Source organism: Ctenopharyngodon idella, chromosome 17, assembly GCF_019924925.1.
Source record: "Ctenopharyngodon idella isolate HZGC_01 chromosome 17, HZGC01, whole genome shotgun sequence".
NCBI classification, from domain to species: Eukaryota; Metazoa; Chordata; class Actinopteri; order Cypriniformes; family Xenocyprididae; genus Ctenopharyngodon; species Ctenopharyngodon idella.
In genome coordinates this window covers 4,915,371-4,938,982 of record NC_067236.1, presented here as the reverse complement: position 1 = coordinate 4,938,982, position 23,612 = coordinate 4,915,371, and the positions used below count along the sequence as shown (strand labels likewise).

Genomic DNA, 23,612 nt, shown 5'->3' with positions numbered 1-23,612 from the left:
CAGAAAATCAATGTGAAACTTTGAGCAGCTGTGCTATGCAAACGTGAAGAATTGTAATAGACCGAATTAGGATGCAATTCATAGAGTGACTTTGCTCTGTGAAGGTGTGTGATGTGTATTTGTTCCTTTGGGCTTGCCTGCTACAATAAGAAAAAGATATACTCTCAATTAACACAGACAGATTTATTGATCATTTAAATTAGATAAACCCCAGCAAAATGATTCCATGATGGATTAACAGATGTATTGAGTTTGTGGTATGTGCCTTTAAGTTGAAGTTTGAAGTTTGAATCGGAGGTCAGATTTTCCATCCCACCGTTCTCTCTGTATTTACGATTCTTTGCAGCCTTTATCCATTGTCTACAACGTGTTGGATCCTTCACTGGAAACTGAAAGTAATTTACTCCTGCTAAAAGTTTACTCTTTGAATTCTTGCACAGGGGAACAAAACAAGTCAACATCATTAAGACTAAAAGTTTGCTAAGAAGTATTTCCTACTAAAGCAAGACGGTATTTTACTCTGGTAAGCGTATCCATAGGAGACTGGTGGGAGTGGCCTTGGATGGCAACATGCCCAATGCATTATGGGTGTTGAAGTTTTCCTACCTATTTGGCAAAAAGGAAAACAACATCCTTTTTTTTTCTAGTCAGGTAGCAACGATTTAGGCAGCCAAGTTTTATTGGAAGCCTATTTTGCCAGTGGTTAAGTACCCCTTTAAATGTTCTTTATAAACTTGTCTGTCTGTCTATAAGGACTATAAATGGCTATAAACCTTCAAACCAAAACTTTCAAACAAGGCTTGCCAATTTTCAAAGTTTGTCGACAAACTTTCCTTTTTCTTGTTAAAATTTACACTTATTGTGGTTACAGTTTATGAATTTCTTTGAATTAATTTTAATTCTACTATTTTATTCTGGTTCTGATTTACTATGCCAATTCAAATTCAATTCAGATTCAGGAATTGGATTAAAACTTAAAAATATTCTCAGTCCACTTCTGAATTGCACACAGAACTAGTTGGTTGTTCTCAGAGGCTGTGAATAGAGTTGGTAGGGCTATTAACTCAGCAGGGAATTGAGTTGGCGGGGCTGTTAATGCTCACCCGCTGACAGACACAGTTGCGTGCACCAACACCCTTTGATTAATAAACGATTATGTAAATGTTTTTAAGATTTAAAATCAGCAGAAAAATCTTATCACTCCTCTTCTAATGCTTTTCTAATGACAAATCTCTACTAACCCTCCTCTACCACTCCTCTACTAAAAATGGTCTGTCTACCAAACAGCACTCCTATTCTACCTGAACTTTAATGAGCAACAAGTAACGTTGAGTTTAATTTTATGCAACTGAACAATGACACAGTGAATGCAGCTACTCCCAATAAGAGTGAAAACTGTAGAGGTCATGTGATCTACCTCCTGACATGGTTAAATACTGTTATTGAGTAGGAACACCTAGAGTCCAATAACTTCGTACTATTAATGTGGAGTTGTTGGTGCTCTAAATAAATATTTCAATGCGTATTGAATAAACAAATAAGCTTTTTGATAGAGAGCAATGTTTTCATTGATGTATTTCGATGTTTAATCAGTAAGTCTCATGCTAGTGACAGGTGGCTGATCTGGTTCAGGTCGTCTTTCTGATCTTTAAAATGCACTACATACTCAAAATAATCCACTGCTTTTTCTTCCTGTTATAATTTATAGTCCCAGGATGAGTTTGGATCAGTGTGCTAAGTCAAGCCTGCAGAGAGAGCAGATTCAGATTATAAATATGGCCTTGGTTGCTACATTTGCATGTTAACAGCACACGCTGCTCTCTTGGCCCGAGCACATGCTTGGATTGGCAGGTCGTCAGTCACTTTAACTGTCACTCACTTTTAATCATGAAAGGAAGCCTTGAGGAGTGCGTGGGTGTGTGTGTGTGTGTTTAATCAATGGAACTTGCACAGTGTTTAAAGCCATTTGTGGTCCATTTACAGTGGGGTCTAAAAGTCCAAGACCACCAGTAAGAATGCTTCTATTTTGAATTTTCTTTTAATTAAAGGTGCAGTAAGCAATTTCTGAGAAACGCTGTTGATATTTGAAATCACCAAAACAAACACGCCCATAACCAAAAGGACCATACCCTTCTCTTGATAGCTCTACCCCAAATTCACAAACATACTATGCAACACAGGCACCTCCCCCCTAATGAGTGTATACACCCCTTACTTCTGATTGGCTACAACTGTGGTGCTTGGTCCAATCCACTTTCAGCAGCATTTTTCAAAAATCGCTTTAATATGTATTGTTTTGCAATAAAATTGATAATATCATGATAACACTGAGTGAAAAGCTCGGAATCTGTAAGTATTTGGTATGTCACCAACGTTCAAATTTAATTGAACTCCACAAAATTAGTGTTGCATGATATATTGAGAGTTTTTTTTTAATATATTGGTATATATTAGATAAATTTTTCATGCTAATTTTCCCAATTTTTACATTTGGATTAGTTTGCCATCATCTAACGCTCTCTTAAAGGTAATCTTTAAAAACACTTATAAATAATAATAATAATAACACTGTTAAATGTAATCTCTAGTAAATCATAAAATGAATATCTGTTTTTCATAGTGTACATTATAATATTGTGATATCTAAATTCACTTTATTATATTAATTAAATATAAACAAAAAATATAGAATTATATTTTTAAGTGTTTTCTTTTAAATTTATTTAGACAAAATAAAATAAATGTTAATATCAAGAATTTATCGATTATCGGCCATAACATGAAAATAATTGTCAGCTTTTTGATATCAGTTGGTATTGAAATAATAATATAATTGGTATAATTTTACAAAAATGTTCTTGTGTAGAAGCAAGAATGTCTGAATATTTGTACAGAGGATCAATGTCACAAATTAAATGTCAGAAATTCTCTGTTAGTGGCCATGAAATAGAATGTTAAATATTTTTTTCTTTTCATGCCATGTTGTTTCCTTTTAAAAAAATTAAAATTTAAAAACTGTTTGTTTCATATAGTTTAAATGACATTTGGAATCTTTCATTCATTTTGACAGCCTGCATCTTCATTCACTGAGCCATAGAAAATAATTTAATAATTGAAACATTAATAATTGAACACGCAAGATTAATTGAACAAATAAATCATTGACGCAACAATTTATTTGTTCAATTATTATTGCGTGTTCAATATCAATGTCATATAGTGAGAAATACAATTGTGATTCATTGCTTAATCATTTGTATTGGCAGATCCCTAATTTATGAATTGTTTGTCATCTTCATGTCTTTGGCCGCCGCAATACTGTAAACTGCCCCCGTCGGACACCAAATCCGGTCTAAATGTATTTCTCCGTTCAGCTGTTTTTCTTTCATGTTCAGTGGCACAGCTACTGGCTCCAACTCTCATCCCTCAAAACGCCCCCTTTCCGAATGTTATCATGACACTCGAGTTTAGGAAGTTGCCCATGTTTGGACTAGGATGGAAGCGATGTCACTTGTGGTTTGCTCTCAGAGGGAACGGTCACATTTAGGAAGAAAAAGAAAGAGTGAGACAGGTCTTCAGTGGGCATAAAATTATAGTGCTGTCTAACAAAAGGAGAAAGATGGGAGGGGAGGAACCAAATCAAATTAAACGAGAACCAAAGATCCTGGCCACCATTCCTAGACTCCATCTCCAGGTTTTCAGTGTGGCTGTGTTTCAGTAGATCAGTCAGAGCGTGTGTGGAGCGTGTGTGTGTGTCTCCTGCGCTGTGCTGCAGTAGAGAGCGCTTCGCTCAGCCAACTGCTACTTCTCTGTGGAGGGCATTGCATCCTCCCTGCCTTTTTTCATTTTTCTTCACGTTTTTTTTAAATCATGCTTGGAGTGCCTGAATGAAAGAGGACGGATCGAGGGGAAAGGATGACACTATGTGTGTGACAGAAGAGCAAAGCGTACTGCAGTGAGTCAAACAGAAAGAGTGAGAGCTCTCCACACCCATGACCGTGTGCCTGTCTGTGATCGAGTTGAACACAGCCAAACGGACTCGTTCGTCACCTGACAGGTAGGCAGACGTGAGTCCCTTCATCTGATCTCACGTTCAGGCATCAGGGGCTCCTAAACACTTGCGCTCGTTTAGAAGAGATCATCTTCCTGAACAGGTTCGGGACTTGTAGGGTTGGTGGGCAGCTTGTTTGGGACGCTAGATGTTCAGAAACAGGACTTGTGATGTATATGACAGTTATTTCAGCAGAAAGTGCTGCTTTTGTAGTTCTCACATGTTTCTGTCGTACCCCATTTGGTCTGAGTGTAGAATACTTGCGCTTTCTGCCAGTCTTGAATGGGAAATTCTGATGCTTTTAGACTCATGAGCCTATTTTAGGGCATTCTGGGAGTGGGTTCTGTGACTTTATGTAAGCAGTTTTGGGTCGTGAAAGAGGGGCGTCCTCCACAGGGTCACGTAACAGACTCTGAGCCGTGGGTGAGGAGTTTATTCATATATATTGGCCTCAAGACTTCATCCGTGTGTGGGTGAATGGACTTCTGGGAAGCACATCTTTGAGTTTGTGGGTGCAAGTGTGTATAAAATAAGAGAGATATTTCATAAGCCAGTCCGTTCTCCCATTACTGACACATATTAAGTGGATCTATGCTAATAACCAGAGATGAACCTCACTCAAAAGGGACTTTTTTTGTATGTGTGTGTCTGTTTGTGTGTGTGTCTGCTCCTGGCCATTGCCCTTAGAGGATTTACTGCACTTTCTGTCAATGTCCTAGCATATATATCAGCAGAGAGACAGAGAGGGAATGAAAGAGGAAGCACTGCAGGTCTAAACACTTGCTCCTGCAGTGCATTCCCCCTCCTCTCCTCTCTCTTTAGGTGTCACGCACACACACACACACACACACACACACACACATATATACACACTCTGTAGTCTCTGTAGTTCTGTCACTCAAACATAGATATGATGACTGGGGAATTCAGATGGGTCTCAGTATGAGTTGTCATAAATTTGATCAAGTGGCAAAGACAGATTTATTCATCACTGGATTGCTCTGAACTGCAGTGTGTGTGTGTGTGTGTGTGTGTGTGTGTGTGTGTGTGTGTGTTTATGGTGATTATAGATATTATACTATGGGGCTGTTGAATGCTTGAATCTGATTGGATGGCAAACATTTTAAGGTGCAACTATTTTTAAGGAAATGCACATCTAAAGTAGTTCCAGGTCTTGAAAGCATTACAGTTCCATATTACTTTCGCCAAATAATTTCAGTTATTTCAGAGGTCCTTACAGCATACAACAGCAAAAGTACTTCCTAAAATAGGGTATGATTCACTTCTTTAATCAGGTTTTTTTCTGTTGTTTTCCAGTGGAAAAGTTTTTAAATCAAGATAAACCTACTTTATTTAAAAAAATATATATATTTTTTAAATTTTACTTTTTTATTTTTTATTCTATTTTTATTATATATCCCAAAGTTATTTAACTATTTATTACGTAAAATAATTATTAAATTATCTACTTTTTCTTTATTTTCTTGTTTTCTGCATTTAGTGAGCTTTATGCTTAAAACAAGGAGTAAGTAAAAATACTTTATATGTGTATATATATATATATATATATATATATATAAGAATATTCTAATATTCTCTGAAAACAAGTATCATACAAGTTATTTTTTTTAAACAGTTTTATCTTATTTTAAAGATGTTTAGTTATTTTTACTAGAAAACAGAAAAAAAAACTACTTTTTACTGTTTAGGATTTTTTTTTTTTTTTTTTTTGCACTGATATGTGTGTATTAAAAATATTTTGGTCTCACCACTTTCACATGCTGTTTTGATGTTACCAATAGGATACATTATAATATATATTTAGTAAGCATATTTAGTACTTCATGGCTATTATCAGACTTTTCTAGTATCCAGAACTATATTAGTACACACACCCATAGACACACACACACACACACACACACACACACACACACACACACACACACACACACACACACACACACACACACTATATTTTCTATCCCCTAACCCTACCCAATCACAGAAAACTTTCAGCATTTTTACATTTTCAAAAACCATTACCTAGTATGATATATAAGCTGTTTTCCTCATGGGGATCAAAATGTCCCCACAAGTACAAGGATTTCAGATACTGCCATCTTTGTGGGGACATTTTGACACACGCGCACACACACACACACACACACACACACACACACACACACACACACACACACACACACACACACACATCCTTGTTTATACTACTTTGTAGGGTCCAAATGACCCCACTAAGATAGTAAGATGCGGAATTTACGACTTTGTGGCGTCCTTTAGTCTGACCCCACAAAGACAACATCTTAAAAATCATATATAAGAATGTTTGACAAAATCTTAAAAGACTTAAAATCTTAAAACCTACCCGTCACAGGAACCTAACGTAATTTTAACATTCTTATATATATAACATAGTTTTATAAATATATATATAAAAGAACGTTAAAAAATTCTTACACACACACATACACACAGTGTTTATTCTCTGTCACATCCCAGTGTCCTCAAGCACATCATTATTAATGGATAAGTGTGTCTCACTCTCAGTGATGTGTCACACATGCCATCCAGTCGCAATAATGCATGAGGGAATCAGACTTTATGAGAACCAATTAAAAAGTGGGATTGCAGTCACTGAATCCAGCTCACTTTTGATGCCACTTTATGTTAAAAACAATTAAATGATGAATGAAAGCAAAGCAAAGCAAAGCGATGCAACAGGTTACAGTAAGACTGATCACTTCAGTACTGTGGCCGTTTTACACCAACTTGAATTTAAATATTGCCCTTATTTTATGACTGTTTTCTTGTTTTTGTGTAGGTAATATAAACCCAATGTATCTTTTGATTTAGAACACAATATCATAGTGATGTTAAAGGTATCGTTCACCCCCAAATTAAAATTTTGTTATGATTTACTCATCCTCATGTCTGAAAAATTGCATGACTTTCTTTCTTCTGTGGAACACAAAAGTAAAAATATTGAAATGTTATCTATCAGTATTAGATTGCCAATTGGATATATAATTGTTTATGCTCATTTCCACTTTTGCCATCATCTAATTCTTACTTAAAGTCAATCTGTAAAACACTTATAATTTAATAGCACTGTTAAATTTAATCTTTAGCTAATCTCAAAATGAATATCCATTTTTCATACTGTACAGTATAATGTTGAGATGTCTAAATTCACTTGTAGCATTTAAAATTTAGTTCAGTTTTAGTGTTTTATTTTTAATTCACTTAGATGAAATACAATTTTTAATATCGTTCATTTATCAGTTATCAGCCATAGCATGAAAATAGCTATGGCTATATATTAAAATTTTAATATTTGTGCATCCCTAGAATAATAACATTCATTGTAAAGAATTAAAATGAAATTAGAATAAGTCTGAAACTTTATGGTGCTTTTTTGCCATTTCCAATTCCCCAATTCCCCATTCACTTTTGAAGCAAATATTAGCCAATACATGGCAATACAAGATTTTTCCTTTTACACTTCACAGAAAAAAAGAAAGTCAAACAGGTTTGGAATGACATAAGTGTGAGTAAATGATGACAGAATTTTCATTTTTGGCTGAACTATCCCTTTAAAATCAAGGGTCTAAGACAACAGAAGCACAGCAGGACGCTTTGATGGTGTAAAAGAAATACGCCCAAACTCGCTCAGGCTCCCGCAGACTTCTTCTGCAGAAATGGTGCGAGGAGGAAGAGAGGTTGACCAAAAGCAGGTGATGAGTCGAAGTTCTGACGCACACGAGAGCTGTGGGAACAGAATGTTGTCTGAAAAGCTCTTTTTGAGGCTCCGTTTAAAAACACTCTTAGAATTGATGGAATCTGCCTCCTCAAGGACGTCACTTTACTGTAACTGTGCTGCGAGAAAGTGAGTTAAAGAGTGAATAGCGCGAGGAAAAAAGAAGAAGAGAGGGCTTGAAAGCACTCGCAAAAGAGAGGAAGGGGGATAGGTTAGGACAGGTCCGTCTCCCACAATGACTAGAGTAATCAATTCTGCTCTAAGATAAGGAAAAACTATTTTTTATATCTTACTTTCTCTTACTCTCTCTCTCTAGTGAGGATTACATTCCTGTTATTTGACGGTTTTACACAGGGCTGTGCTGCTCTTGTTGCCATGGAGACGTAGCTAGGCAGCAGAGTCTGCGATTCTCGCATGGTTCTGCATACGTGCCGAGTGGCGATCTTACTTCTTAGGACTTACCGCATACTGGTGTGTGTGGGTGTGTGCATGAACGGGGCAGAGGAGTGTTTCTCTAGATGCATGTGTGTGTGTATCAGCATGTGCTGTATGTGCATCTGAGAGATGCTGCAAGCCAAACTCTTTCTCTTCCATGCAGAGAGAAGAGGAGGTGACAGAGAGACAGAGCGAAAGAGTGGGTGGGAAAGTCACACATCCATGCGCACATTGGAGAAGAGAGGGAGAGAGATGTGTGTGGGTGGGTGTGTGCAGAGACAGGAGCTTGTTTTTCTGTGTATAATCTCTCGGTCCTACGGGGCGACTAATGAAGCAGGAAAATCTCTCATTCACCCTGTAGCATTAGCATTAGCATTAGCTTGACAACACTGTGACATGACCTCGCATATCTTTTCACCCAGAAAGAGAAGATTAAATAGAAAAGAAAAATACATTTTAAACAAGCAGGATCTTTCTGATTATGTAATACTACGATGAATGCAGGTTATATAAAGTAGGAAAAAAAAAGTAATAGCTAATATGTGATGTGCTTCATCTAAATGAGTTGCAATGGGCCATTTTTGGGAAAAAGTAAACTTTGTTATTTGTTAAAAGCTTTTAAACTTCACTGAAGTGTATATTTCTAAAAGTGTAAATATATTGTTACATATATGCACAAAAAAGTTACATTAAATTGATCAAAATTTTTTTTTTTTTTACATTGTTACAAAAATTTCTAGTTCAAATAAATGCTGTTCTTATTAACTTCATATACATCAAAGAATCATGAAACTTTTAATGTTTCATGTTTTCCAAAAAATATTAAGCAGCACAACTGTTTTCAACATTGATAACAATAAGAAATGTTTCTTGAGCATCAAATCAGCATATTAAAATGATTTCTGAAGGATCATGTGACACTGAAGACTGGAGTAATGAAGCTGATTCAGCTTTTCCATCATAGTTATTTTAAATTTCTAATAATATTTCATAATATTACAGTTGTTACTGTATTTCTGATCAAATAAATTGAGCCTTCTTTTAAAAAACATTAATAAAAAACATTAAAAAATATTACCGATCCCAAACTTTTGAATGGCAGTGCATGTTTGAATAAATGTAATCCCGTGAAAGAATGAATGTGTTTAGAATCAAGTTTATGGCAGCCGCCATTTAAATGATTGTACAATAGAAACACATTAATTATGCCTTTAGAAAACAGCGACTTTACTGCATAAAAGGTGATAGATGTCTGTGGCCTCTACTGTTTTATTTTTCAGATTCTCATTGGGATATTCACTGGCACTTATACGCCCCCGCGCTCTCTTCATCCTCTCACTGGCACACTGTGAATCCACCAGACAGCACCCAGAGAGTAAAGGATGATGGGGCACTGACGAGGGCATTCAATGTAGTTTAGAGGAAGTTGCTTTGTTGAATGTAGCAAAAAATTGGACTTCAGTACTGTATGTTGCCGTAAGCAGAACTTCAGAATCAGAATGGATTTTGGGGGCTTAATTGGCCTACATTTTGTTTGTGCGTGCCAGAAGCACGGCTGTCTGAAAATCACTGAACTTAACATGCTGTGATTTAATATTCTGATGTATTCGGAGTGCTTTTTTGACTCTCAAATGAATCTGTGTAAGAGCTCTTATTATTTTGAGTTTTTCTCTCTCATGATTTGATATTATACGGTGTTGTGATTTTACGTTTAAATAGAAAAAGCACATACAGTATGTGACTGCTTTTAGCTTCAGATAAACATTCACTTTCGGTCATCAAAACAGGCAAGCATAATACATTGTAAAGTATTTCAGCTGGTGCAAAAGTCCATTTTTAGTCTAGCTTTTCCATCCATCCATCCATCCATCCATCTAAACAAGGCCTTTGAAGCCAAAATTCAAGGTTTGCCTTGATAAACTTTGCTTTTCTTGTTAAAAATAACAGTTATGATTTTTTTCTGTTCTACTTCCTTACATTCAAATTCCAATTCTCTACCCTTTTTCTACCTCAGTTAAAAATAGGGATGCAATGATACAAAATTTCTGTATTTGAATTTGAATGCTATTTGCTATTTAATTTGCAATTGAATGCTATAGACGGTATGATAACAATTTCTGAAAATATCACGGTTTACGGCATTACACAATTTGATTCAATATTGATTCATTTGTAAATATTTCAGGTAGAATTATGTTAAGGAAAAAAAAATCTCTCCCAACTAATGTTGTGAACTAAACGGAACACTCTCATTTGCTACATAACTTTAATATTAACAGTTAAAATTAACAACAAAACCCAAGCTATATTCAACTGCTATTTATTTTCAGAAATAAGAATCACACTCAAATAAAAACAGTTGTATACAAAACTCCACATAAGGTAGTTTCCATAAAACTTTGTCTTCATGAAAGATTTATTCAAACATACATAAATAATTAACAGTAAATAATCTCCTCTATAGTGTTTTTTTTAGCTAGCTAACTAACTAACAAACTTTAAACACTGGATGACTTTCCTGAGGTAAATGTAACATTAAGTGATGTTGTTCACAGGCTGCTTTATTGACGTCGTTCTGTGACTGAAACACTAATTGAGTAATTAAATGAGATATATTTGATTAAGTTGTACAGTATCTTTCTGATACTGATTATTGGTCTATACATATGTGCATCCCTAGTTTAAATTAAATTCAGGAATTGTATTGGAATTTAAATAGGATTCTCATTTCAATTCAGAATGGCTCCCTGAAGGCCAAGCGTATTAATTTTAATTCTAGTATTTTTATTTTTAATTTCTATTATGAAAATACCCAACCTCTTGTTTTAATAGGAAATGCATCAACAAATTAAGAAAATCTGTGCTTGTCAATTGATTTCATGGGCTTTAACAAGCTCTGAGCTTAACGAGTTGATAATATACCAATTATCTCTCCCTTAGCCCACTGGCTTAGAATGTTACACTTAAATTGTTGTAATTACAGTACACTAAAGACCCTTTTTATTACGATCTGTAGTCCATTAATAACACACAGTATTTGGACATACCAGTGGACATAATGGTAATACTTTACATATCTTGTTACATGTTACATGTAGTTGCTGTAGTAAAAACAATAAATTATGCATAATTACATGCAACTAACCCTAAACTAAACCCTAATCCTAACCCTAATGTGAGTACATGTAGGTAATTATAATTATTTATATGTCTAATCATACTGTAACACAAACATCTTAAAATAAAGTGTAACCGATATAATATATTTAGTGATGGAGGCACTAACATATGTTCTATTAAGAGACACCATGTGATTGTTGGTTGAAAATCTATGTAGAGTAAATACACATTTTCCAGGGCCCCAAAGGACTCCAAATGGTCTTTAACACACAAACACTGGCTGATTATATATAAAGCTTGTGAGACATACTGTAAATGGAGTAAAACACCATATCCATATAATACTGTTGAAGCAATCAATGTCTGTAATGGTCTTGGCCTTATACTGGTAATCTGATCCTATTCATATTGGAACACGAGCTACATTTTAGACCACAGTAATATACACTACTTTCAGTATACTGAAGTGTTCGGGCACAAAAGATTGCTGTTTGACACCTCAAGAGTAAGAATAAAGTAAATGCCATCTCCATCTCATAGTTTTTCCTGAAAATGTTCTTTGTCACACTCAGAGTCCGGCTATAATACAATTTCTCTTCTGTCAGTGTAAACTCAGGTAGCAAGAAAAGAGTTATTTGACATGCTTCAGAGCAATAAAGAAAATTGTCCCACACAGTTTTGTAGACAAGCATATTGTTGTAAGTGAATTGGACTACTATTTTGAAGTATTGTGTGGTGACATGATGTGTGGAGAATGGAAATGAAATGAGTAAACAAGGTGGATGAACTCCTGCCATACCACAAATTGGCGACGAGGATTAGGCATTTTTTCTCGCTATAGTTGGTTTCAAAGATGGCTGTTGCTAATGTGCCTTTTTCCGTGTTTTTGTCCTGCCTTGTCCCGGTGAGCCTGCTATGCCATTCAGCACATGGCTGCAGATATTGGAAAATTATCTACGGGTTATTGATGCTACAGGGCATGCCTGGCCGACGGAGAGTTGTACTGCTTCACTGCCTTGGCACAGAGGGACAGTGGATATTCTACTCATTGCCTAACACAGCTACGACATATAAGGATGCAGAGGATGCATTGAAAGCCTACTTCGTGTCAAAAGCTAACATAGTAGCTGAAGGCCACGCCTTCTGTAAAACGCTCTTAGGCACCTCACGAGACAGTACGTTGTTGCTTTGCGAGAGCTTGTTGTTTCATGTGAGTTTGGTGCCTGTAGTGAAGAAATGATTCGCACTCAGTTAGTAGTGAATGTGCTTAGCCCACCAATACGTGAGAGACTTTTACTAGAAACCGATCTCACACTGGACAGAGCTGTTACGATAGCAAGCCAGATTGAATCTGTAGCCACTTGAATCCACAAAGGCTTGTGACGTATTCAAAAGCCCAAATTCCAATGGTTGGCGAACGTTTCCATACATGACCATTCAGTTCCTACGTTCTTCATTGTGAACAAAGGGACACCACACACGGGGAGGGATCTAATGTCTGTACTGCATGTGAGGACTGAAAAACACCAAGTCCTGCCTCCTAATGCACTTCCTGTGCCTGCTTCTCCTGTGCCAGTCTTTCAGTGCACTGTTGCTGAGTCAACTGAGTTTGGATGTGCTAAAAACAGTCATGACCTCACAGCCTTTATTACTCATGACGGACTGTTCCGTTTTGTTGTGTTCCTTATGGATTGGCTTCAGCGCCTGCAGCATTTCAGAGGATGATGACCATCATTCTGACTGGCTTGTCAGGGGTTGAAAATCACCTGGATGACATTATCATCCACAGACGTGACATGTCTATGCATGACAAAGCAGTTCAAGCGGTGTTACAACGACTAAAAGCTGCTGGCTTGTAGCTCACTAAAGACAAGTGCCGCTTCCGGCAAACCAGCCTACTGTTCTTAGGTCATACTGTTTCACCAGAGGATCATCTTCCTGATGAATCATGTACAGTTGACTCAAAATTACACTGCTGATTATCTGTCACTTTTGCCCTTACCTGCTTCTCCTGTAGATAATGCTGTTGCTCCAGCTCCTGTTGATGAGGAGTCAGCCGCCTGTAATTCTCCTTCTGCTGCTGATGTTGATGCTACATGTGCTTGTTGTCCTGCTCTAACCAAACTTCATACACAGATTTCTAATGGTTGGCTTCCTTCACCCAAGGGACTGGACGTTGAGTTGTTGCTGTACTATAAACTGTGACTGGAACTCTCTGTGAAGGACAACTTCGTCTTCCGAGGCTCACTGCCGATTGCACCTGCTCTTTGATCTGTGCTGTTCTCCATAGCGCACAAAGGACATCAGGGAGTGTTGAGAACCAAACAACGCCTTTGTGATTTCTATTGGTGGCCAGGGATGGATGCTCAAGTTCATGATGTTGTATGTTCCTGCCATGTGTGTCAGCTCAATGAAAAAACTATCAAGTCACATCCTGCTCCTCCTCAGCTGGTGCCGCTGCCAGATGGACCATGGCAGAAAGTGGCTGTGGACATATTCGGGCCATTTGACACTGTATCCGACTGCAAGTTTGCTATATCATTATAACGGATTATTACAATAAATGGCCTGAGGTCTCCTTTACTCACACTGCCACTATGGATTCTGTGGTTTCGTTTCTGTCATCAGTCTTCAGCCACCATGGCAATACATTGAGAGTATTGTTACTGATAATGGTCTTCAGATTAAATCTGCTGCTTTTATGGAAGAAAGGAATATTCGCCACCATCGTTCCTCTCTCTACTACCCGGCAGCTAATGGTACTGTAGAGAGGTGTGCTCAAACACTCTGTCCAAATGGCTATCCAACAACATAAGCCCTGGAAACCTGTGGTAACTGACTTCTTGCAGGTGTACCATGCCACTCCACATGCTGCAACTGGTACTTCACTCTTTCAGCTCCTCTATGACAGGCAAAATGCACACAAGGCTGTCTATTTTGCCATCTGCTCATGTGCGCCCGCCAACTGACATGAGGGTTACGCGGCTGCAGCACAAAATGAAAAACTACACCGATGCTAAGCAGGGTGCTCACGCTCTTTATTTACAGGAGGGGGATAAAGTAAGGGTACGGAACCCCTTGCGTGTTCCTAAGGGACACAGAAAGTTTACTGATCCTCTCACTGTTGCCAAAAGACAACATACGTTCATGGGTACATACGTTCTTAGTGATGGAAAGACATGGAATGCTTCCCATCTCACTGCATTTCCATGCACACCAACAACTCTGGCTGAGAACACAGTGCTCACTACACACACTCTCATACTACTAGACCTAAACGTGATGTTTGGAAGCCTAGTTACTGTAGTTAATGGACTACTGTATGTTACTTAGGCGTGATATGTGGAGAATGGAAGTGAAATGAGTAAACAAGATAGATGAAGTTCCCTACTCTTGTGCTTTATTGCTGCTTACTAACTCCTGACAGATACCACACATATCCTTCAGCCAATAAAGGCTGCAGGAGCCCAACTAAACCGAGGTATAGACTTTTTTTTAAAATTAGTCAAACTGACAAGTATGTTTTGTTTAAATATTGAGTCGGTTTTTCTTCGCATGGGGGGATATTTTGGACTTTCTCTGTGAATACCACTTTTCCCAAGGCATTTACTCTTATGACTGATTTACTTTTTATATTCTTGATGTTATTTTTTTTCTCAGAGCATCTAAAATTTGATTCCGATCTGATTTGATTTCCAGAGACAACACATGCCTCAACAGATATGATAGATCCACTCTCACTGGGTCTCATTCAATAACTCTTAACTCGCTTTAGTAATCCTGAAGACGTTCAAGTGTGTTTGATCAGGGTTGTAACTAAACTGTGCAGGACAGCTGCACTCCAAGACCAGTGTGACAGGTACACTGTTGTCGCTTGCGAAAACAAAATGGCAGCGCATGAGTGGAAACATACAGATTAAGGAGCAGTAATATTATAATAAGATCCCCTTATACGTCACAAGGGGAGAGAAATCTGAACGGATCGTTTTTTCACATGCTTGCCGAGAAAGGCTTACCAAAACAAAGTTTTTGGTCTGTCCTTTTTCACGTTTTCTGGGTTGGTAGATGCACCGGGGACCTGATTATAGCACTTAAACATGGAAAAAGTCACATTTTCATGATTTGCCTTATACCTTTGCACTTTATTTTGAAAGGATTTGAATATATATATTCATAAATAAGTCTTGAAAAAAATGTCACCGTTTCCAAACAAATATTAAGCAGTACAACTGTTTACAACATTGATAATAATAAGGAATGTTTCTTGAGCACTAAATCAGCATTTAAGACTGAATTCTGAAGGATCATGTGACACTGAAGACTGGAGTAATGATGCTGAAAATTCAGCTTTGCTGGATTTGCAGGAATAAATTACATTTTAAAAATATAAATAAAATAGAAGACAGTTATTTTAAATTGTAATACTATTTCACTATTTACTATTTTTACTGTATTTAGCCTTGGTGAGCATAAAAGACTTTTAATATTACCTCTTACCAACCCCCTAAAATTTTGAACCAACCAACTAAAACTGCACACAAACATCACAGACTTGTGGCTTAGTAACATTGAATGTATTAAGCAGAAATATATGCTATTACGATGACATATTATTTTATTTAGAAACTGAATAATTAAGTGACTCTACAGTACTTCTTTTTTCAAAAATTATGTCCATTAGAGGTCAATCTGGGATGGGACAGCAATCACCTGCACTCCGGCTTATGTAAAGAGTATTTGTTGGGGCAAGAGTGTAAAGATTTTCTTTTAAGAGTGATGAATGGCTGTGCATGTTGTGCTGAAAGCCTTATGGGGAGATATAGAAGAATTTGGCCATGTATTATGCACATTGACTGCAGATACGTGCTCCTTCATTTAGAATAATTCGGGTTAATCAACATTTGAATAAATCAATGTGAGTGTTGCTTATTATCAATACATTCATGTGTGATTTATTTATACTGTTCCAGTATAAATTTTGTGTAAGAACCTTTTTTTGCACACATAAACATTTTATTTTATAACAATTATTGACAACTGCTGTCTCTTTCTTCATTCCAGGCCCGCTATGAGAGTTTACAAATCTGTCTTCATCTGAGAAGTCATCATCATCATTGTCATCATCATCACTCACAGACACTTTTGAACCAATATTATGTATTTGTGTGCTAAGAGTTTAACACCATAAATATATAAATGTATCTCCTTGTGAAAGTCAGGAGGACAAGCAAGTTGGCTCGCATTCTGGCATCTCTCTCCGAGCCCCCCTCACTGAGATAGTTTGTGACGGCTGCCAGATGCATGCTGGGAAATAAGAGGCTGAGTGGTTTGCCGAGTGGGGCAGCAGCAGCACAGCGAGAGCCACATGGCCATGTTTATGAGACAGGCAAATACTAACGGACGGAGAGAAGCGGCAGCTTGCAGCCTTCCAGAGAGCACATACACACCCACACAGTTACGCTGAAGACTGATAAATTGAGACATTTATTAGGGCTCTGGGGCTCTGTGGATGACAGCTTTCTGTTGACCTTGCAAGGGCCAAATAGATCGTGTTAGATCCTCGGGAAAGCGTGATAGAGTGATTAACTCTTTAGTTTAGTGCATGTGTCATTTGTAACACTGTTGATTATGCCATTAAATCAGCCTGAGCTGTTCAGAAATGCTTCAGATAAAGTCAAGCTAATGTTTGATGTGTCATAGGATGCTTGTGTATTAAAGTAATTTCTGATTATCAAACCGGCCTTATTTTGGCATCTTTTCAGATGCTGATTTTATTGGAGTGTGTGTGTGACCTGGCTGTGGGCCGTTCTGTATCTGCTGGATGTTGTGTCACTCTAGGGAAAAGTTCACAATAGGATGTTGACATATTCTGACACACTCATGAGGGGGGAAATATCTCACTGCTTTCAGCTTTGTTGGAGATAAACATGTCACAACCTAAGGAAGTTCTTGTGTTGAGAGAAAACTTTTTTCTTTTTGTTCATCTGCAAAAGACAATTCGGAGTCTTTGTGATTTAAAAAACACTAATTTTGTGACACATCCCACCTCTTATCTCTTTCTCTGTCAAAAACAGGAGTGATGGATTCGCTGTGCACTGGGTTACATTTTCAGAACACTAATCAGACAATGACAGTTAAAAGCAGGCTTAAATTTTTAAGATGAACTTACTGACCTACTAAAATAGCCTACTTATGGGTTTCCTCTAACAGCACTGCAATTTTCTCACTGCTGTGTACATAATGACATTTCGTGACATGAGCTTAGTATCTCTGTCTTAGTACTTCACTTGTATCTACAGTTGTATTGGTTGTATTTTTTATTTTGGCCTTTATCTTACATTGGAAATCTCTGGACGTAATTCACTACGAGTCTATAATAAGCCTAATAATAAGGGATGTAAAATATATTGTTACCATATTGGCAAATATTATCTGTCCATTTTTGTTGTATTTGATGTAATTTGCCATCATCTACTGCATACATAAAGTCTTTAAAGGGGTGGTTGATTATGATATCACTTTTTTAACTTTAGTTATTGTGTAATGTTGCTGTTTGAGCAGCATCTGCAAAGTTAGAACACTCAAAGTTTAATGCAAAGGGAGATATTTTTGCTGTTTAAGGACTACAACAAACAGCTGGTAGGGACTACAACAAGCTTCTTCCCAGGTTAGTGACTAACCCTAAAATTTACATAAAGCCTGCCCCCGAGAACATGCAACAAAGGGGGCAAGGCCATGTTGGGCTGCTTTAGAGAAGAGGAAGAGTTGTTGTAGTAGAGTGTTGTTACCATGCCGTCATTTTACGGCGGACTGCTTCACAAACGAGGGTCACAAAAGATTAACATGACGGCACATGCTAGTCGATGAGTTGAATCAACTCCACAGCAACTACATAAATGTATCCACTAACTGTTCAGAAATGTCCAGTTTCATTCTAAAAGTTGTAACTTCTTCCTGAGTCTCTCCATCAGTGTCCGACTCCAGTTTGAACAACGTAAGGCTGAACACCGTTACTGACAATCTCATTTTGGCTGCGTGAGATTCTCCAGCTTTGTTGTTGTTGAGCAACCAAAGCGAGAGCTGTTAAAGCTCCGCCCTCTTTTGGAAAGCGGGCGGGAGCAGTAGCTCATTTGCATTTAAAGGGACACACACAAAAATGGCATGTTTTTGCTCACACCCAAATAGGGGCAAATTGGACAAGCTCTAATAAATGATCTGTGGGGTATTTTGAGCTGAAACTTCACAGACACATTCTGGGGACACTATAGAGACACTATATTACATATTAGACACTATATTACATCTTGTAAAGGGGGCATAATAGGTCCCCTTTAAACACTAATAATTTAATAACACTTAAATGTAATCTTTAGCAAATCTAAAAATGAATATTTTTCATGTACATTATGTTGTGATGCCTAAATTCACTTTTGATCTAATTTTTTATTAGTTTTCATTTTAATATTTGTATGTTTTATACATTTTAATTATATAGACAAAAAATAGACTTTTATATTGGTTGGTTATTGGACATAACATGAAAATAATTATGGTCATATTGGTATAAGCCATATTTTTACATATCTTTGTATAATTTATATAGAAAGGAGGTTTTTTAAAGAGCGTCAATAACTTAATTTAATATGTTTGCATGTATGTATACTAACATATTATTAAAATGCAGGTTTTTTTGCTTTGAAATAGCCCTACCTTAATTGCTGCAACCATATAAAGTTGTAAAAAAAAAAAGCCCTGCTGTGTTTTTAACTTGCTCGTGCTTTCTTGTGCTTCACTTCGATAAGAAAGCATCTGCCATGAACATAAATTTAAATTTGTGAACATGAAAGGCAGAAGACAGCTGTGCAGATGATGAGTTTACAGAGCTCCTCTATAGTTTGCTCCTTGTAATCGAACAATGATGTGTCAGTCTGTAATGAAATCCAGCACAGTGCTGAAGCATGAAAATAATTTATTCACTCTGAATTGCCTCCCATAACACATGGCCAACGGGAGGGTGGCATGAGCTCCCTGAGGAGCTGTTTGAGCTGATATGAGTTTGGTGCAGTGATGAACCTCATTGGAGTCTTAATTGAGAATGTAAGAAAGCCACTCTGAAAAAGTGCTGCGTCAGTCAGTGCAGGAAGAACCAGCTGAAACAACGTTCATAACAGACATGTGACACTGCATATAGTGTTTACAATCAAGACTGTAACGTGTATAATGAACCTTTTCTCTGTATGTAAAAACTTAGACTACAGTACATAAGGGCAACATGATATTTTGGTACCATATTGTTTATAGGCCATATATTGTTTTTTAGGCCATACACACAGTTGTTTCTTGGTAAAAGCAGATAACTCCACATTTCATGTTTCAAGTAATTGCTTTGTAATTGCATTTAAAACACTCAAACACACGTGTACACACAAACGCAAAAGGACAACCAAAGGTTCAGCATATAAGACGTGTATGGTGTACAAGGGCTTGCAGGAGTCGAAATTATAAATCCTTGATCATTTTTAGTAAGCTTTGGCCCTGTCCTCAATGGCACCCTAAACACGGCCTTCCTATAAGTCCGCACTTCCGTGACATAACGTCGCTTTGACTGTCGGGAAGAAGTCTGCCGCGGAGCTCGCGCCAGTGCGGGCTCAGCAAAAGTGCACATCGAGGGCGCATATCGGCCGCAAAGGGGGCGCTCGCGAGCACCCTTCTGAAGCCTAAAATTGACAAATGGGACACTCTACGGTCTCGTGGACTTAACGGACACATGCACGCGGCAGCCATTGTAAGTCCACAAGACCGAAAGTGCATAGAAGTGTGCCATTTGGGACAGGGCCTTTGAAGTGACTAGAAGCCTTGTCACCTGACCTGAATACTGCGCGCTGATTCGCTAAAACGGACTTATCGGTTTCTGTACACAAACAACAAGGGCGCTTGTCTGTTTCTGCTGTAAAACGTGAACTCGCGATGCCTTGACAGTGGACAATACCGGCTTTTCAAACAAAACGTATTTAGGGTTCATAACGTGCTATATGTGGAGAATAACGCACAGCAGTCAGTTCATTTTTTTTTAAAAGTGGCATTTATCAGTTTTTGCAAATTAACTCTTCATTTATTTTGTTTGTCTCTGTCTGTCTGTCTGTCTTTCTATCAGACCATATGGAATATTTAAATATTCACTCTCATTTCCTTTTTTTTTTTTTCCATTTATATTAACTTTGCCATCATCTAATGCTCACTTAGATGAAAACACCAATAATTTTATAACACTGTCATATGTAATATTTAGAAAATCTTTTAATTTTTTATATTTATTTTAATATAAATTTAATTTTAATTATCAGTTTATCGGAATTGTAATATCGGTGCATCGCTACTTATAAAACTATAATCAAAAGATGGGATGATGAGTCTAAGAACCCTATTATGATTTTACCAGTGATTCTGTCTTTTTGTAAAACTGTGATCTCACTGTTTGGGGCCCCTGAGTACCCCGGAGTCAGTAATCCTGTGCTGCTCTCTTTTTACTCTCTCTTTAAAGTAGATTAAAATTACACTCTGTTTTTTATCCTTTCAAATGGAAATGAATGTCGGTCACCTGGCTCAAATGACACCAAAAAAGATACCTTGACTGCATTTGTTTTCTGATTCACTCCCACAGAGAAAGGCTTTAAATCATGTTATCATGTGGCTAACCACATCAGGGGATTATTGTTTCCCATAGAAATCGACACTTCATATTTAATATCAAACTGACTTCGCCCTCCTCTTACTTCACTTTCCCTCATTTTGAAGCTGAGTGATTTAGTCTGCAGAAAGCCAACGCTTTTTAACGGAGTCATAGTTGAATCGGCCTTCCAGAAAAGCTTTTGATGCTGGGGCCAGAGTAAACGATGAAGAAACCCCTTTTTAATGAATCCAGCTGAAGCTGAATTGAGGGCTGTTGTAAGGAACAGATGCTAGCCTTGTGTGCTGCTGCATGGCTGTTAGCACTAATCATGGCAGAGCAGAGACTGCTAATCTCTCCATGTCCTCTTGGATGTGTCTGAGCACACACAGATGCTGCCTGTTCTACCAGAACCACTGCAGGGCCAGGCTAATGGATGCTGTTACACTTAACAGGTTTGCAGCTAATATCATAGCACAGTGGTAGATCGGAAAGTTTTTATGGCATTGTATTTGGTGAGGTTCTTTTATATGTGTCACAAGTACAATGCAGGCTTAATATGTTACATTTTGTAAAGGATTAAGACTATTATTAAGGAAATAGTTCACCCAGAAATGAAAATGACATTATTTACTTGCGACCTCATGTTGTTCCACAACCATATGTTGTTTATGTTTTCAATGAACACACTCCAGGTAGAAATGTTTAAAGAATTGTTAAGAATTGTCATGCAGCTCTCGACATACAGTAACAGTTTATAGTGACCAGAGGCTGAAAAATGACTGAAAAACAATAGCATAACAGCACCATAAAAGTTAAAATCTTAAGTCACTACTTTTATGAAACCTTATATAGTGTTTTTTTGTTGTTTTTTTCCCCCCTGGTGTTTCTGGAGCTTGACATCTCTGATCACATTAAAATGTCATTTTATGGAAAGAACAGTAGTGGATTAGAATAACATGAAGTTGAGTAAATAATGACTGCATTTTAATTTTTGGGTGATTTTTGGGTAATTGTTTTTAAGAAATAGTGTTTTTTGTGGCAGGCTGAAGCTGAACTATACTTCCATCCCTCATCGTTTTCATTTGCATGAGATTAATGGTGGTACATTTAAATGAGTTGTTAAATGTTTATTCCCAACAAATTTGCATGGCCTTTCTAGATCTGTCTCAAAGTGAACAACAAATATTTGAGCTGTATGAATCTTAGGACTCCTGAGAGACAGCGTTCACATGGCTTTTTTTTTTGTTTGTTTTACGTTTACCACTTTTATGTATAGGAAATTGAGAGAGAGGACAGGAAATAATGGGGAGTAAAGGAGGGAATGGGATCATGAATTTTTTTTGAATGTTGAAAACAAACCCTGCAATATGTCTTCCTGGACGATTGTTTAAGAAATGAAAAGCTACACACTCCATCAGTTTGATTTTCCAGCATCTTTTGCATATTTGAACCCTTTCCAGCAGTGACTATATGATTTTAAGATCCATCTTTTCATACTGAGGAAAACCGAGGGAATCGAACTATTAAAGGAGGTTCAAACATTCACTGATGCTCCAGAAGGAAACACGATGCATTAAGAACCAGGGGGAGTAGACTTCTTGAATTTGAAGATGAAGGTAAATTGTACTTAATTTGTCTCCCGGGAAACATGTAAAAATCTTCTGAAGGGCAGCACTAAATGAAAAAATATGATATTTAAACAAAATAAGAAAAATTTGGACATCCTGTTCAAAAGTTTTCACCCCCGTGCTCTTAATATATCGTGTTTCCTTCTGGAGCATCAGTGATTGTACATACGTATATATATATACACACACACACTCCTTGCCTGGCCAAAAAAAGAAAAAGAAAAAAAAATGTTGCTGTTTGGATTTAAATAGGCAAATACATAGCCTGTTATATGTTTGGGAACAGTTCTTTTAACCTTAGCTGATGGAGTGTGTAGTGTGCGTGTGTGTGTTTGTATATGTGTATATATATATATATATATATTTTTTTTTTTACACTGTTTATATTGCTGTGAGCACACAATCAATATCCTGGTATGTATGCACCTGGGCCTGTTAGAAAGCATATAGGCATTTGATCTTTACATGCGTCTGTGGGTGGATTAAGGTCAACTAGGGGAATGTATGGCTCGCTGCACTTGAGTAACTTTGTATCCACAGGGCTCACTGATATCAGCCTGTTGAACATCTGTACAGACAGCGGGAGACACCCACAACACAAATCTGTATGTGCGCAGCTGGGTTTAGAGCTCTCTCATCAGTGCTAGTACACAGCTCCACTGTAATATGTCCACTACTATGTGGACTCAATTTACTAAAGAATTCAGAGTATGTTTGTCTTAATCAAGGATGTAATACCAGGTGAAAGCTATACGTTAGCATTGCCATGTATCTGAATAACCTGCTACAAGGTGAATCACAACATTGCAAACTTTGATTTGAAGCAGGTTTCTGGAAAATCTGACAAAAAGACAAAGGTACAAGACAGTGTGTGCTTCTCAATATACAAATGGATCCATCCTCATTTCTCCGTCTTCCAGCTTGAGACCC

General features: G+C 37.3%; 1 protein-coding gene and 1 long non-coding RNA gene across 7 annotated transcripts in view; both read left to right on the top strand.

The window, feature by feature from the left end:
* The window catches only part of LOC127499214 (uncharacterized), a 216,726-nt gene that overhangs the window by 64,980 nt on the left and 128,134 nt on the right, over positions 1-23,612 (top strand). The window lies entirely within an intron of this gene.
* dlgap2a (discs, large (Drosophila) homolog-associated protein 2a) overlaps positions 3,514-23,612 on the top strand; it is a 141,049-nt gene continuing 120,950 nt past the window's right edge. For 4 of the 6 annotated variants that reach the window (XM_051869402.1, XM_051869401.1, XM_051869400.1 and 1 more), the window contains exon 1: positions 3,514-4,057. The gene's annotated coding sequence lies outside the window, so the exon portion shown is untranslated. The remainder of the gene's footprint in view (positions 4,058-23,612) is intronic. The other 2 variants (XM_051869405.1, XM_051869404.1) reach the window with 2 other exon arrangements.